Raw genomic sequence first — 15000 nt, forward strand, 5'->3', positions numbered from 1 at the left:
TATGAATCATATTATACTATTTATTCGCCTCTAAATTACCATAATTATAATCATGCATAATATCAGCTGTCTTAAAGTTAGTTCCCCGGTATTATAGTACCGGTAAATAATAGCGGCTTAACCCTCTAATCATCCAAACCAGAGTCATCAGACCAACCCATTAAGTTCATTACTAAAGAGGGGAAAGAACATCCCGTTCCATTCTCTACTCTTGTTCTCTCTGTGTCTCTCACCTGTTCATTTCTCAATTACTATCGAACTGGGAAAGGTCAGTCGTTTTATACTGCAAAACGTCTTCTGCGTCATCTTGAAATGCTATAGGCTACGGGCCAATTCGTTTTATTAAAACTGGTCAACAACAACAACAGACTAACAGTGGAATCAGATCAATCAAGGAGGTTAACTCAAAGCTTTTAAAATGAGAATTACTGAGATATTGCATAACATTAATTGGTAGTGTCTATTGTTGAGAACAGGTATGCATGTGTGTGTGTGTGTGTGTGTGTGTGTGTGTGTGTGTGTGTGTGTGTGTGTGTGTGTGTGTGTGTGTGTGTGTGTGTGTGTGTGTGTGTGTGTGTGTGTGTGTGTGTGTGTGTGTGTGTGTGTGTGTTTGTCTCTCTCGCTTTCTCTATTGTGGTTGATGACTGAATAGTCTTTACTTAGAGAATTAAGGGATGCCTGTGTGTGTGTGTGTGTGTGTGTGTGTGTGTGTGTGTGTGTGTGTGTGTGTGTGTGTGTGTGTGTGTGTGTGTGTGTGTGTGTGTGTGTGTGTCTGTCTGTCTGTCTGTCTGTCTGTCTTTCTCGCTCTCTCTCTCTCGCTCTCTCTCTCTTTCTCTCTCTCTCTGTCTCTCCCTCTCTCTGTCTCTCTCTCTCTTTCTCTCTCTCTCTCTCTCTGTCTCTGTCTCTCTCTGTCTCTCTCTCTCTCTGTCTCTCTCTCTCTCTCTCTCGCTCTCTCTCGTGGTTGACTACTGAATATTCTTTACTTAGAGAATTAAGGCATGCCTGTGAGAGACCAGTGCCTAAGTCTTCCTAAATTGTGATGCCATTATCTCGTTACAGGAGAGTTGTTCCAGCTAGGTAATCTACTGAGCCAGGCAGAGTGTTAACATGCTCGTTACAGGAGAGTTGTTCCAGCTAGGTAATCTACTGAGCCAGCCAGGCAGAGTGTTAACATGCTCGTTACAGGAGAGTTGTTCCAGCTAGGTAATCTACTGAGCCAGGCAGAGTGTTAACATGCTCGTTACAGGAGAGTTGTTCCAGCTAGGTAATCTACTGAGCCAGGCAGAGTGTTAACATGCTCGTTACAGGAGAGTTGTTCCAGCTAGGTAATCTACTGAGCCAGGCAGAGTGTTAACATGCTCGTTACAGGAGAGTTGTTCCAGCTAGGTAATCTACTGAGCCAGGCAGAGTGTTAACATGCTCGTTACAGGAGAGTTGTTCCAGCTAGGTAATCTACTGAGCCAGGCAGAGTGTTAACATGCTCGTTACAGGAGAGTTGTTCCAGCTAGGTAATCTACTGAGCCAGGCAGGCAGAGTGTTAACATGCTCGTTACAGGAGAGTTGTTCCAGCTAGGTAATCTACTGAGCCAGGCAGAGTGTTAACATGCTCGTTACAGGAGAGTTGTTCCAGCTAGGTAATCTACTGAGCCAGGCAGGCAGAGTGTTAACATGCTCGTTACAGGAGAGTTGTTCCAGCTAGGTAATCTACTGAGCCAGGCAGGCAGAGTGTTAACATGCTCGTTACAGGAGAGTTGTTCCAGCTAGGTAATCTACTGAGCCAGGCAGAGTGTTAACATGCTCGTTACAGGAGAGTTGTTCCAGCTAGGTAATCTACTGAGCCAGGCAGGCAGAGTGTTAACATGCTCGTTACAGGAGAGTTGTTCCAGCTAGGTAATCTACTGAGCCAGGCAGGCAGAGTGTTAACATGCTCGTTACAGGAGAGTTGTTCCAGCTAGGTAATCTACTGAGCCAGCCAGGCAGAGTGTTAACATGCTCGTTACAGGAGAGTTGTTCCAGCTAGGTAATCTACTGAGCCAGGCAGAGTGTTAACATGCTCATTACAGGAGAGTTGTTCCAGCTAGGTAATCTACTGAGCCAGGCAGAGTGTTAACATGCTCGTTACAGGAGAGTTGTTCCAGCTAGGTAATCTACTGAGCCAGGCAGAGTGTTAACATGCTCGTTACAGGAGAGTTGTTCCAGCTAGGTAATCTACTGAGCCAGGCAGAGTGTTAACATGCTCGTTACAGGAGAGTTGTTCCAGCTAGGTAATCTACTGAGCCAGCCAGGCAGAGTGTTAACATGCTCGTTACAGGAGAGTTGTTCCAGCTAGGTAATCTACTGAGCCAGGCAGAGTGTTAACATGCTCGTTACAGGAGAGTTGTTCCAGCTAGGTAATCTACTGAGCCAGCCAGGCAGAGTGTTAACATGCTCGTTACAGGAGAGTTGTTCCAGCTAGGTAATCTACTGAGCCAGGCAGAGTGTTAACATGCTCGTTACAGGAGAGTTGTTCCAGCTAGGTAATCTACTGAGCCAGGCAGGCAGAGTGTTAACATGCTCGTTACAGGAGAGTTGTTCCAGCTAGGTAATCTACTGAGCCAGGCAGAGTGTTAACATGCTCGTTACAGGAGAGTTGTTCCAGCTAGGTAATCTACTGAGCCAGGCAGGCAGAGTGTTAACATGCTCGTTACAGGAGAGTTGTTCCAGCTAGGTAATCTACTGAGCCAGGCAGGCAGAGTGTTAACATGCTCGTTACAGGAGAGTTGTTCCAGCTAGGTAATCTACTGAGCCAGGCAGAGTGTTAACATGCTCGTTACAGGAGAGTTGTTCCAGCTAGGTAATCTACTGAGCCAGGCAGGCAGAGTGTTAACATGCTCGTTACAGGAGAGTTGTTCCAGCTAGGTAATCTACTGAGCCAGGCAGAGTGTTAACATGCTCGTTACAGGAGAGTTGTTCCAGCTAGGTAATCTACTGAGCCAGGCAGGCAGAGTGTTAACATGCTCGTTACAGGAGAGTTGTTCCAGCTAGGTAATCTACTGAGCCAGGCAGGCAGAGTGTTAACATGCTCGTTACAGGAGAGTTGTTCCAGCTAGGTAATCTACTGAGCCAGCCAGGCAGAGTGTTAACATGCTCGTTACAGGAGAGTTGTTCCAGCTAGGTAATCTACTGAGCCAGGCAGAGTGTTAACATGCTCATTACAGGAGAGTTGTTCCAGCTAGGTAATCTACTGAGCCAGGCAGAGTGTTAACATGCTCGTTACAGGAGAGTTGTTCCAGCTAGGTAATCTACTGAGCCAGGCAGAGTGTTAACATGCTCGTTACAGGAGAGTTGTTCCAGCTAGGTAATCTATTGAGCCAGGCAGAGTGTTAACATGCTCGTTACAGGAGAGTTGTTCCAGCTAGGTAATCTACTGAGCCAGCCAGGCAGAGTGTTAACATGCTCGTTACAGGAGAGTTGTTCCAGCTAGGTAATCTACTGAGCCAGGCAGAGTGTTAACATGCTCGTTACAGGAGAGTTGTTCCAGCTAGGTAATCTACTGAGCCAGCCAGGCAGAGTGTTAACATGCTCGTTACAGGAGAGTTGTTCCAGCTAGGTAATCTACTGAGCCAGGCAGGCAGAGTGTTAACATGCTCGTTACAGGAGAGTTGTTCCAGCTAGGTAATCTACTGAGCCAGGCAGAGTGTTAACATGCTCGTTACAGGAGAGTTGTTCCAGCTAGGTAATCTACTGAGCCAGGCAGGCAGAGTGTTAACATGCTCGTTACAGGAGAGTTGTTCCAGCTAGGTAATCTACTGAGCCAGGCAGAGTGTTAACATGCTCGTTACAGGAGAGTTGTTCCAGCTAGGTAATCTACTGAGCCAGGCAGGCAGAGTGTTAACATGCTCGTTACAGGAGAGTTGTTCCAGCTAGGTAATCTACTGAGCCAGGCAGGCAGAGTGTTAACATGCTCGTTACAGGAGAGTTGTTCCAGCTAGGTAATCTACTGAGCCAGCCAGGCAGAGTGTTAACATGCTCGTTACAGGAGAGTTGTTCCAGCTAGGTAATCTACTGAGCCAGGCAGAGTGTTAACATGCTCATTACAGGAGAGTTGTTCCAGCTAGGTAATCTACTGAGCCAGGCAGAGTGTTAACATGCTCGTTACAGGAGAGTTGTTCCAGCTAGGTAATCTACTGAGCCAGGCAGAGTGTTAACATGCTCGTTACAGGAGAGTTGTTCCAGCTAGGTAATCTACTGAGCCAGGCAGAGTGTTAACATGCTCGTTACAGGAGAGTTGTTCCAGCTAGGTAATCTACTGAGCCAGGCAGAGTGTTAACATGCTCGTTACAGGAGAGTTGTTCCAGCTAGGTAATCTACTGAGCCAGGCAGAGTGTTAACATGCTCGTTACAGGAGAGTTGTTCCAGCTAGGTAATCTACTGAGCCAGCCAGGCAGAGTGTTAACATGCTCGTTACAGGAGAGTTGTTCCAGCTAGGTAATCTACTGAGCCAGGCAGAGTGTTAACATGCTCGTTACAGGAGAGTTGTTCCAGCTAGGTAATCTACTGAGCCAGGCAGAGTGTTAACATGCTCGTTACAGGAGAGTTGTTCCAGCTAGGTAATCTACTGAGCCAGGCAGAGTGTTAACATGCTCGTTACAGGAGAGTTGTTCCAGCTAGGTAATCTACTGAGCCAGGCAGAGTGTTAACATGCTCGTTACAGGAGAGTTGTTCCAGCTAGGTAATCTACTGAGCCAGGCAGAGTGTTAACATGCTCGTTACAGGAGAGTTGTTCCAGCTAGGTAATCTACTGAGCCAGGCAGGCAGAGTGTTAACATGCTCGTTACAGGAGAGTTGTTCCAGCTAGGTAATCTACTGAGCCAGGCAGAGTGTTAACATGCTCGTTACAGGAGAGTTGTTCCAGCTAGGTAATCTACTGAGCCAGGCAGGCAGAGTGTTAACATGCTCGTTACAGGAGAGTTGTTCCAGCTAGGTAATCTACTGAGCCAGCCAGGCAGAGTGTTAACATGCTCGTTACAGGAGAGTTGTTCCAGCTAGGTAATCTACTGAGCCAGGCAGAGTGTTAACATGCTCATTACAGGAGAGTTGTTCCAGCTAGGTAATCTACTGAGCCAGGCAGAGTGTTAACATGCTCGTTACAGGAGAGTTGTTCCAGCTAGGTAATCTACTGAGCCAGGCAGGCAGAGTGTTAACATGCTCGTTACAGGAGAGTTGTTCCAGCTAGGTAATCTACTGAGCCAGGCAGAGTGTTAACATGCTCGTTACAGGAGAGTTGTTCCAGCTAGGTAATCTACTGAGCCAGGCAGAGTGTTAACATGCTTGTTACAGGAGAGTTGTTCCAGCTAGGTAATCTACTGAGCCAGGCAGAGTGTTAACATGCTCGTTACAGGAGAGTTGTTCCAGCTAGGTAATCTACTGAGCCAGGCAGGCAGAGTGTTAACATGCTCGTTACAGGAGAGTTGTTCCAGCTAGGTAATCTACTGAGCCAGGCAGAGTGTTAACATGCTCGTTACAGGAGAGTTGTTCCAGCTAGGTAATCTACTGAGCCAGGCAGAGTGTTAACATGCTCGTTACAGGAGAGTTGTTCCAGCTAGGTAATCTACTGAGCCAGGCAGAGTGTTAACATGCTCATTACAGGAGAGTTGTTCCAGCTAGGTAATCTACTGAGCCAGGCAGAGTGTTAACATGCTCGTTACAGGAGAGTTGTTCCAGCTAGGTAATCTACTGAGCCAGGCAGAGTGTTAACATGCTCGTTACAGGAGAGTTGTTCCAGCTAGGTAATCTACTGAGCCAGGCAGGCAGAGTGTTAACATGCTCGTTACAGGAGAGTTGTTCCAGCTAGGTAATCTACTGAGCCAGGCAGGCAGAGTGTTAACATGCTCGTTACAGGAGAGTTGTTCCAGCTAGGTAATCTACTGAGCCAGGCAGAGTGTTAACATGCTCGTTACAGGAGAGTTGTTCCAGCTAGGTAATCTACTGAGCCAGGCAGGCAGAGTGTTAACATGCTCGTTACAGGAGAGTTGTTCCAGCTAGGTAATCTACTGAGCCAGGCAGGCAGAGTGTTAACATGCTCGTTACAGGAGAGTTGTTCCAGCTAGGTAATCTACTGAGCCAGGCAGGCAGAGTGTTAACATGCTCGTTACAGGAGAGTTGTTCCAGCTAGGTAATCTACTGAGCCAGGCAGGCAGAGTGTTAACATGCTCGTTACAGGAGAGTTGTTCCAGCTAGGTAATCTACTGAGCCAGGCAGAGTGTTAACATGCTCGTTACAGGAGAGTTGTTCCAGCTAGGTAATCTACTGAGCCAGGCAGGCAAAGTGTTAACATGCTCGTTACAGGAGAGTTGTTCCAGCTAGGTAATCCACTGAGCCAGGCAGAGTGTTAACATGCTCGTTACAGGAGAGTTGTTCCAGCTAGGTAATCTACTGAGCCAGGCAGGCAGAGTGTTAACATGCTCGTTACAGGAGAGTTGTTCCAGCTAGGTAATCTACTGAGCCAGGCAGAGTGTTAACATGCTCGTTACAGGAGAGTTGTTCCAGCTAGGTAATCTACTGAGCCAGGCAGAGTGTTAACATGCTCGTTACAGGAGAGTTGTTCCAGCTAGGTAATCTACTGAGCCAGGCAGAGTGTTAACATGCTCGTTACAGGAGAGTTGTTCCAGCTAGGTAATCTACTGAGCCAGGCAGGCAGAGTGTTAACATGCTCGTTACAGGAGAGTTGTTCCAGCTAGGTAATCTACTGAGCCAGGCAGGCAGAGTGTTAACATGCTCGTTACAGGAGAGTTGTTCCAGCTAGGTAATCTACTGAGCCAGGCAGGCAGAGTGTTAACATGCTCGTTACAGGAGAGTTGTTCCAGCTAGGTAATCTACTGAGCCAGGCAGGCAGAGTGTTAACATGCTCGTTACAGGAGAGTTGTTCCAGCTAGGTAATCTACTGAGCCAGGCAGGCAGAGTGTTAACATGCTCGTTACAGGAGAGTTGTTCCAGCTAGGTAATCTACTGAGCCAGGCAGGCAGAGTGTTAACATGCTCGTTACAGGAGAGTTGTTCCAGCTAGGTAATCTACTGAGCCAGGCAGGCAGAGTGTTAACATGCTCGTTACAGGAGAGTTGTTCCAGCTAGGTAATCTACTGAGCCAGGCAGAGTGTTAACATGCTCGTTACAGGAGAGTTGTTCCAGCTAGGTAATCTACTGAGCCAGGCAGGCAGAGTGTTAACATGCTCGTTACAGGAGAGTTGTTCCAGCTAGGTAATCTACTGAGCCAGGCAGAGTGTTAACATGCTCGTTACAGGAGAGTTGTTCCAGCTAGGTAATCTACTGAGCCAGGCAGGCAGAGTGTTAACATGCTCGTTACAGGAGAGTTGTTCCAGCTAGGTAATCTACTGAGCCAGGCAGAGTGTTAACATGCTCGTTACAGGAGAGTTGTTCCAGCTAGGTAATCTACTGAGCCAGGCAGGCAGAGTGTTAACATGCTCGTTACAGGAGAGTTGTTCCAGCTAGGTAATCTACTGAGCCAGGCAGGCAGAGTGTTAACATGCTCGTTACAGGAGAGTTGTTCCAGCTAGGTAATCTACTGAGCCAGCCAGGCAGAGTGTTAACATGCTCGTTACAGGAGAGTTGTTCCAGCTAGGTAATCTACTGAGCCAGGCAGAGTGTTAACATGCTCGTTACAGGAGAGTTGTTCCAGCTAGGTAATCTACTGAGCCAGGCAGGCAGAGTGTTAACATGCTCGTTACAGGAGAGTTGTTCCAGCTAGGTAATCTACTGAGCCAGGCAGAGTGTTAACATGCTCGTTACAGGAGAGTTGTTCCAGCTAGGTAATCTACTGAGCCAGGCAGAGTGTTAACATGCTCGTTACAGGAGAGTTGTTCCAGCTAGGTAATCTACTGAGCCAGGCAGAGTGTTAACATGCTCGTTACAGGAGAGTTGTTCCAGCTAGGTAATCTACTGAGCCAGGCAGAGTGTTAACATGCTCGTTACAGGAGAGTTGTTCCAGCTAGGTAATCTACTGAGCCAGGCAGAGTGTTAACATGCTCGTTACAGGAGAGTTGTTCCAGCTAGGTAATCTACTGAGCCAGGCAGGCAGAGTGTTAACATGCTCGTTACAGGAGAGTTGTTCCAGCTAGGTAATCTACTGAGCCAGGCAGAGTGTTAACATGCTCGTTACAGGAGAGTTGTTCCAGCTAGGTAATCTACTGAGCCAGGCAGAGTGTTAACATGCTCGTTACAGGAGAGTTGTTCCAGCTAGGTAATCTACTGAGCCAGGCAGAGTGTTAACATGCTCGTTACAGGAGAGTTGTTCCAGCTAGGTAATCTACTGAGCCAGGCAGAGTGTTAACATGCTCGTTACAGGAGAGTTGTTCCAGCTAGGTAATCTACTGAGCCAGGCAGAGTGTTAACATGCTCGTTACAGGAGAGTTGTTCCAGCTAGGTAATCTACTGAGCCAGGCAGAGTGTTAACATGCTCGTTACAGGAGAGTTGTTCCAGCTAGGTAATCTACTGAGCCAGGCAGAGTGTTAACATGCTCGTTACAGGAGAGTTGTTCCAGCTAGGTAATCTACTGAGCCAGGCAGGCAAAGTGTTAACATGCTCGTTACAGGAGAGTTGTTCCAGCTAGGTAATCTACTGAGCCAGGCAGAGTGTTAACATGCTCGTTACAGGAGAGTTGTTCCAGCTAGGTAATCTACTGAGCCAGGCAGGCAGAGTGTTAACATGCTCGTTACAGGAGAGTTGTTCCAGCTAGGTAATCTACTGAGCCAGGCAGAGTGTTAACATGCTCGTTACAGGAGAGTTGTTCCAGCTAGGTAATCTACTGAGCCAGGCAGGCAGAGTGTTAACATGCTCGTTACAGGAGAGTTGTTCCAGCTAGGTAATCTACTGAGCCAGGCAGAGTGTTAACATGCTCGTTACAGGAGAGTTGTTCCAGCTAGGTAATCTACTGAGCCAGGCAGGCAGAGTGTTAACATGCTCGTTACAGGAGAGTTGTTCCAGCTAGGTAATCTACTGAGCCAGCCAGGCAGAGTGTTAACATGCTCGTTACAGGAGAGTTGTTCCAGCTAGGTAATCTACTGAGCCAGCCAGGCAGAGTGTTAACATGCTCGTTACAGGAGAGTTGTTCCAGCTAGGTAATCTACTGAGCCAGGCAGAGTGTTAACATGCTCGTTACAGGAGAGTTGTTCCAGCTAGGTAATCTACTGAGCCAGGCAGAGTGTTAACATGCTCGTTACAGGAGAGTTGTTCCAGCTAGGTAATCTACTGAGCCAGGCAGGCAGAGTGTTAACATGCTCGTTACAGGAGAGTTGTTCCAGCTAGGTAATCTACTGAGCCAGGCAGAGTGTTAACATGCTCGTTACAGGAGAGTTGTTCCAGCTAGGTAATCTACTGAGCCAGGCAGAGTGTTAACATGCTCGTTACAGGAGAGTTGTTCCAGCTAGGTAATCTACTGAGCCAGGCAGAGTGTTAACATGCTCGTTACAGGAGAGTTGTTCCAGCTAGGTAATCTACTGAGCCAGGCAGGCAGAGTGTTAACATGCTCGTTACAGGAGAGTTGTTCCAGCTAGGTAATCTACTGAGCCAGGCAGAGTGTTAACATGCTCGTTACAGGAGAGTTGTTCCAGCTAGGTAATCTACTGAGCCAGGCAGAGTGTTAACATGCTCGTTACAGGAGAGTTGTTCCAGCTAGGTAATCTACTGAGCCAGGCAGAGTGTTAACATGCTCGTTACAGGAGAGTTGTTCCAGCTAGGTAATCTACTGAGCCAGGCAGAGTGTTAACATGCTCGTTACAGGAGAGTTGTTCCAGCTAGGTAATCTACTGAGCCAGGCAGAGTGTTAACATGCTCGTTACAGGAGAGTTGTTCCAGCTAGGTAATCTACTGAGCCAGGCAGGCAGAGTGTTAACATGCTCGTTACAGGAGAGTTGTTCCAGCTAGGTAATCTACTGAGCCAGGCAGAGTGTTAACATGCTCGTTACAGGAGAGTTGTTCCAGCTAGGTAATCTACTGAGCCAGGCAGGCAGAGTGTTAACATGCTCGTTACAGGAGAGTTGTTCCAGCTAGGTAATCTACTGAGCCAGGCAGAGTGTTAACATGCTCGTTACAGGAGAGTTGTTCCAGCTAGGTAATCTACTGAGCCAGGCAGAGTGTTAACATGCTCGTTACAGGAGAGTTGTTCCAGCTAGGTAATCTACTGAGCCAGGCAGGCAGAGTGTTAACATGCTCGTTACAGGAGAGTTGTTCCAGCTAGGTAATCTACTGAGCCAGGCAGGCAGAGTGTTAACATGCTCGTTACAGGAGAGTTGTTCCAGCTAGGTAATCTACTGAGCCAGGCAGAGTGTTAACATGCTCGTTACAGGAGAGTTGTTCCAGCTAGGTAATCTACTGAGCCAGGCAGGCAGAGTGTTAACATGCTCGTTACAGGAGAGTTGTTCCAGCTAGGTAATCTACTGAGCCAGGCAGAGTGTTAACATGCTCGTTACAGGAGAGTTGTTCCAGCTAAGTAATCTACTGAGCCAGGCAGGCAGAGTGTTAACATGCTCGTTACAGGAGAGTTGTTCCAGCTAGGTAATCTACTGAGCCAGGCAGGCAGAGTGTTAACATGCTCGTTACAGGAGAGTTGTTCCAGCTAGGTAATCTACTGAGCCAGCCAGGCAGAGTGTTAACATGCTCGTTACAGGAGAGTTGTTCCAGCTAGGTAATCTACTGAGCCAGGCAGAGTGTTAACATGCTCGTTACAGGAGAGTTGTTCCAGCTAGGTAATCTACTGAGCCAGGCAGAGTGTTAACATGCTCGTTACAGGAGAGTTGTTCCAGCTAGGTAATCTACTGAGCCAGGCAGAGTGTTAACATGCTCGTTACAGGAGAGTTGTTCCAGCTAGGTAATCTACTGAGCCAGGCAGGCAGAGTGTTAACATGCTCGTTACAGGAGAGTTGTTCCAGCTAGGTAATCTACTGAGCCAGGCAGAGTGTTAACATGCTCGTTACAGGAGAGTTGTTCCAGCTAGGTAATCTACTGAGCCAGGCAGAGTTGTTAACATGCAGGCAGAGTGTTAACATGCTCGTTACAGGAGAGTTGTTCCAGCTAGGTAATCTACTGAGCCAGGCAGAGTGTTAACATGCTCGTTACAGGAGAGTTGTTCCAGCTAGGTAATCTACTGAGCCAGGCAGGCAGAGTGTTAACATGCTCGTTACAGGAGAGTTGTTCCAGCTAGGTAATCTACTGAGCCAGGCAGAGTGTTAACATGCTCGTTACAGGAGAGTTGTTCCAGCTAGGTAATCTACTGAGCCAGGCAGAGTGTTAACATGCTCGTTACAGGAGAGTTGTTCCAGCTAGGTAATCTACTGAGCCAGGCAGAGTGTTAACATGCTCGTTACAGGAGAGTTGTTCCAGCTAGGTAATCTACTGAGCCAGGCAGAGTGTTAACATGCTCGTTACAGGAGAGTTGTTCCAGCTAGGTAATCTACTGAGCCAGGCAGAGTGTTAACATGCTCGTTACAGGAGAGTTGTTCCAGCTAGGTAATCTACTGAGCCAGGCAGGCAGAGTGTTAACATGCTCGTTACAGGAGAGTTGTTCCAGCTAGGTAATCTACTGAGCCAGGCAGAGTGTTAACATGCTCGTTACAGGAGAGTTGTTCCAGCTAGGTAATCTACTGAGCCAGGCAGGCAGAGTGTTAACATGCTCGTTACAGGAGAGTTGTTCCAGCTAGGTAATCTACTGAGCCAGGCAGGCAGAGTGTTAACATGCTCGTTACAGGAGAGTTGTTCCAGCTAGGTAATCTACTGAGCCAGGCAGGCAGAGTGTTAACATGCTCGTTACAGGAGAGTTGTTCCAGCTAGGTAATCTACTGAGCCAGGCAGGCAGAGTGTTAACATGCTCGTTACAGGAGAGTTGTTCCAGCTAGGTAATCTACTGAGCCAGGCAGAGTGTTAACATGCTCGTTACAGGAGAGTTGTTCCAGCTAGGTAATCTACTGAGCCAGGCAGAGTGTTAACATGCTCGTTACAGGAGAGTTGTTCCAGCTAGGTAATCTACTGAGCCAGGCAGGCAAAGTGTTAACATGCTCGTTACAGGAGAGTTGTTCCAGCTAGGTAATCTACTGAGCCAGGCAGAGTGTTAACATGCTCGTTACAGGAGAGTTGTTCCAGCTAGGTAATCTACTGAGCCAGGCAGGCAGAGTGTTAACATGCTCGTTACAGGAGAGTTGTTCCAGCTAGGTAATCTACTGAGCCAGGCAGAGTGTTAACATGCTCAGGAGAGTTGTTCCAGTTACAGGAGAGTTGTTCCAGCTAGGTAATCTACTGAGCCAGGCAGGCAGAGTGTTAACATGCTCGTTACAGGAGAGTTGTTCCAGCTAGGTAATCTACTGAGCCAGGCAGAGTGTTAACATGCTCGTTACAGGAGAGTTGTTCCAGCTAGGTAATCTACTGAGCCAGGCAGAGTGTTAACATGCTCGTTACAGGAGAGTTGTTCCAGCTAGGTAATCTACTGAGCCAGGCAGGCAGAGTGTTAACATGCTCGTTACAGGAGAGTTGTTCCAGCTAGGTAATCTACTGAGCCAGGCAGAGTGTTAACATGCTCGTTACAGGAGAGTTGTTCCAGCTAGGTAATCTACTGAGCCAGGCAGAGTGTTAACATACTCGTTACAGGAGAGTTGTTCCAGCTAGGTAATCTACTGAGCCAGGCAGGCAGAGTGTTAACATGCTCGTTACAGGAGAGTTGTTCCAGCTAGGTAATCTACTGAGCCAGGCAGGCAGAGTGTTAACATGCTCGTTACAGGAGAGTTGTTCCAGCTAGGTAATCTACTGAGCCAGGCAGAGTGTTAACATGCTCGTTACAGGGGAGTTGTTCCAGCTAGGTAATCTACTGAGCCAGGCAGGCAGAGTGTTAACATGCTCGTTACAGGAGAGTTGTTCCAGCTAGGTAATCTACTGAGCCAGGCAGAGTGTTAACATGCTCGTTACAGGAGAGTTGTTCCAGCTAGGTAATCTACTGAGCCAGGCAGGCAGAGTGTTAACATGCTCGTTACAGGAGAGTTGTTCCAGCTAGGTAATCTACTGAGCCAGGCAGGCAGAGTGTTAACATGCTCGTTACAGGAGAGTTGTTCCAGCTAGGTAATCTACTGAGCCAGCCAGGCAGAGTGTTAACATGCTCGTTACAGGAGAGTTGTTCCAGCTAGGTAATCTACTGAGCCAGGCAGAGTGTTAACATGCTCGTTACAGGAGAGTTGTTCCAGCTAGGTAATCTACTGAGCCAGGCAGGCAGAGTGTTAACATGCTCGTTACAGGAGAGTTGTTCCAGCTAGGTAATCTACTGAGCCAGGCAGGCAGAGTGTTAACATGCTCGTTACAGGAGAGTTGTTCCAGCTAGGTAATCTACTGAGCCAGCCAGGCAGAGTGTTAACATGCTCATTACAGGAGAGTTGTTCCAGCTAGGTAATCTACTGAGCCAGCCAGGCAGAGTGTTAACATGCTCGTTACAGGAGAGTTGTTCCAGCTAGGTAATCTACTGAGCCAGGCAGAGTGTTAACATGCTCGTTACAGGAGAGTTGTTCCAGCTAGGTAATCTACTGAGCCAGGCAGAGTGTTAACATGCTCGTTACAGGAGAGTTGTTCCAGCTAGGTAATCTACTGAGCCAGGCAGGCAGAGTGTTAACATGCTCGTTACAGGAGAGTTGTTCCAGCTAGGTAATCTACTGAGCCAGGCAGAGTGTTAACATGCTCATTACAGGAGAGTTGTTCCAGCTAGGTAATCTACTGAGCCAGGCAGGCAGAGTGTTAACATGCTCGTTACAGGAGAGTTGTTCCAGCTAGGTAATCTACTGAGCCAGCCAGGCAGAGTGTTAACATGCTCGTTACAGGAGAGTTGTTCCAGCTAGGTAATCTACTGAGCCAGGCAGAGTGTTAACATGCTCGTTACAGGAGAGTTGTTCCAGCTAGGTAATCTACTGAGCCAGGCAGAGTGTTAACATGCTCGTTACAGGAGAGTTGTTCCAGCTAGGTAATCTACTGAGCCAGGCAGGCAGAGTGTTAACATGCTCGTTACAGGAGAGTTGTTCCAGCTAGGTAATCTACTGAGCCAGGCAGAGTGTTAACATGCTCGTTACAGGAGAGTTGTTCCAGCTAGGTAATCTACTGAGCCAGGCAGAGTGTTAACATGCTCGTTACAGGAGAGTTGTTCCAGCTAGGTAATCTACTGAGCCAGCCAGGCAGAGTGTTAACATGCTCGTTACAGGAGAGTTGTTCCAGCTAGGTAATCTACTGAGCCAGGCAGAGTGTTAACATGCTCGTTACAGGAGAGTTGTTCCAGCTAGGTAATCTACTGAGCCAGCCAGGCAGAGTGTTAACATGCTCGTTACAGGAGTGTTGTTCCAGCTAGGTAATCTACTGAGCCTGGCAGGCAGAGTGTTAACATGCTCGTTACAGGAGAGTTGTTCCAGCTAGGTAATCTACTGAGCCAGGCAGAGTGTTAACATGCTCGTTACAGGAGAGTTGTTCCAGCTAGGTAATCTACTGAGCCAGGCAGAGTGTTAACATGCTCGTTACAGGAGAGTTGTTCCAGCTAGGTAATCTACTGAGCCAGGCAGAGTGTTAACATGCTCGTTACAGGAGAGTTGTTCCAGCTAGGTAATCTACTGAGCCAGGCAGAGTGTTAACATGCTCGTTACAGGAGAGTTGTTCCAGCTAGGTAATCTACTGAGCCAGGCAGGCAGAGTGTTAACATGCTCGTTACAGGAGAGTTGTTCCAGCTAGGTAATCTACTGAGCCAGGCAGGCAGAGTGTTAACATGCTCGTTACAGGAGAGTTGTTCCAGCTAGGTAATCTACTGAGCCAGGCAGAGTGTTAACATGCTCGTTACAGGGGAGTTGTTCCAGCTAGGTAATCTACTGAGCCAGGCAGAGTGTTAACATGCTCGTTACAGGAGAGTTGTTCCAGCTAGGTAATCTACTGAGCCAGGCAGAGTGTTAACATGCTCGTTACAGGAGAGTTGTTCCAGCTAGGTAATCTACTGAGCCAGGC

General features: G+C 47.8%; 1 protein-coding gene across 2 annotated transcripts in view; it reads left to right on the forward strand.

Annotated features, from left to right (window-relative positions):
• LOC124019856 (D(4) dopamine receptor-like) overlaps positions 1-15000 on the forward strand; it is a 44081-nt gene that overhangs the window by 475 nt on the left and 28606 nt on the right. The window lies entirely within an intron of this gene.

This window comes from Oncorhynchus gorbuscha, unplaced genomic scaffold (genome assembly GCF_021184085.1).
Source record: "Oncorhynchus gorbuscha isolate QuinsamMale2020 ecotype Even-year unplaced genomic scaffold, OgorEven_v1.0 Un_scaffold_697, whole genome shotgun sequence".
Taxonomy (NCBI): domain Eukaryota; kingdom Metazoa; phylum Chordata; class Actinopteri; order Salmoniformes; family Salmonidae; genus Oncorhynchus; species Oncorhynchus gorbuscha.